Here is a 2,500-nt window from a genome sequence, read left to right on the forward strand (position 1 = left end):
TTAAGGCACATGCCTCTCTGGGCTGGGAGAGTGCATTCAAATAGGAGAAATTGGCTTCATTTAGAGGCATCTCCACTTAGGGACGTCGTAGCACCTTAACTCGGGTGGCGTTGGAAAGGTCTGGTCCAGGGGAACACGGGCGTGTCAAGTTTGCCACGCGCACGCGCATCCCCGCTAAACAGGGGCCAAAACAAAACTTTAAACGGAGCTACCGAATTGGAAACCATCAATCCTGGGAAAATAACAACTCACACGTGTGCCCCTTATGCTAACTTGAATTTAGAAACCGTCCTCAACAAAATCCCACGTTCGGGCGCAAAACTGCACGTTTGAGGCCACATTTTCAATGATGCTGGAAACTTACATTCAAAGCTGGGAAAATGTGCTCATCTACAGGCATCCCCACTTAGGGACGTCGTAGCACCTTGACTCGGGTGGCGTTGGAAAGGTCTGGTCCAGGGGAACACGGGCGTGTCAAGGTTGCCACGCGCACGCGCATCCCCGCTAAACAGGAGCCCAAACAAAACTTTAAACGGAGCTACCGAATTGGAAACCATCAATCCTGGGAAAATAACAACTCACACGTGTGCCCCTTATGCTAACTTGAATTTAGAAACCGTCCTCAACAAAATCCCACGTTCGGGCGCAAAACTGCACGTTTGAGGCCACATTTTCAATGATGCTGGAAACTTACATTCAAAGCTGGGAAAATGTGCTCATCTACAGGCATCCCCATTTAGGGACGTCGTAGCACCTTGACTCGGGTGGCGTTAGAAAGGTCTGGTCCAGGGGAACACGGGCGTGTCAAGGTTGCCACGCGCACGCGCATCCCCGCTGAACAGGAGCCCAAACAAAACTTTAAACGGGGCTACGGAAAAGGGGAGGGCTTTTTCGGGGACAACCACCACTCACCTCGGTTCCCCCCATCCCAACTTGAATTTAGAAACCGTCCCCAGCCAAATCCCACGTTCGGGGGCAAAACTGCTCGTTTGAGGCCACATTTTCAATGATACTGGAAACTTACATTCAAAGTTGGGAAAAGGTGTTCATTTACAGGCATCTCCACTTAGGGACGTCGTAGCACCTTAACTCAGGCGGCGTTAGAAAGGTCTGGTCCAGGGGAACACGGGCGTGTCAAGGTTGCCACGCGCACGCGCATCCCCGCTAAACAGGAGCCCAAACAAAACTTTAAACGGGGCTACGGAAAAGGGGAGAGCTTTTTCGGGGACAAACACCACTCACGTCGGTGCCCCCTGTTCCAACTTGAATTTAGAAACCGTCCTCAACAAAATCCCACGTTCGGGTGAATAACTGTGAATTTTAAGGCACATGCCTCTCTGGGCTGGGAGAGTGCATTCAAATAGGAGAAATTGGCTTCATTTAGAGGCATCCCCACTTGGGGACGTCGTAGCACCTTAACTCAGGTGGCGTTAGAAAGGTCTGGTCCAGGGGAACACGGGCGTGTCATGTTTGCCACGCGCACGCGCATCCCCGTTGAACAGGAGCCCAAACAAAACTTTAAACGGGGCTACGGAAAAGGGGAGGGCTTTTTCGGGGACAACCACCACTCACCTCGGTGCCCCCCATCCCAACTTGAATTTAGAAACCGTCCCCAGCCAAATCCCACGTTCGGGGGCAAAACTGCACGTTTGAGGCCACATTTTCAATGATACTGGAAACTTACATTCAAAGTTGGGAAAAGGTGTTCATTTACAGGCATCCCCACTTGGGGACGTCGTAGCACCTTAACTCAGGCGGCGTTAGAAAGGTCTGGTCCAGGGGAACACGGGCGTGTCAAGGTTGCCACGCGCACGCGCTTCCCCGCTGAACAGGAGCCCAAACAAAACTTTAAACGGGGCTACGGAAAAGGGGAGGGCTTTTTCGGGGACAACCACCACTCACCTCGGTGCCCCCCGTCCCAACTTGAACTTAGAAACCGTCCCCAGCGAAATCCCACGTTCGGGCGAATAACTGTGAATTTTAAGCCCCTTTTCCTCTCAAGCTGGAAACGTGCAAAGTTGGGAAAAGGTGTTCATTTACAGGCATCTCCACTTAGGGACGTCGTAGCACCTTAACTCAGGCGGCGTTAGAAAGGTCTGGTCCAGGGGAACACGGGCGTGTCAAGGTTGCCACGCGCACGCGCATCCCCGCTGAACAGGAGCCCAAACAAAACTTTAAACGGGGCTACGGAAAAGGGGAGGGCTTTTTCGGGGACAACCACCACTCACCTCGGTGCCCCCCATCCCAACTTGAATATAGAAACCGTCCCCAGCCAAATCCCACGTTCGGGGGCAAAACTGCTCGTTTGAGGCCACATTTTCAATGATACTGGAAACTTACATTCAAAGTTGGGAAAATGTGCTCATCTACAGGCATCCCCACTTGGGGACGTCGTAGCACCTTGACTCAGGCGGCGTTGGAAAGGTCTGGACCAGGGGAACACGGGGGTGTCAAGTTTGCCACGCGCACGCGCTTCCCCGCTGAACAGGAGCCCAAACAG

This window comes from Osmerus mordax, assembly GCF_038355195.1.
Source record: "Osmerus mordax isolate fOsmMor3 chromosome 7 unlocalized genomic scaffold, fOsmMor3.pri SUPER_7_unloc_2_7, whole genome shotgun sequence".
Classification (NCBI taxonomy): domain Eukaryota; kingdom Metazoa; phylum Chordata; class Actinopteri; order Osmeriformes; family Osmeridae; genus Osmerus; species Osmerus mordax.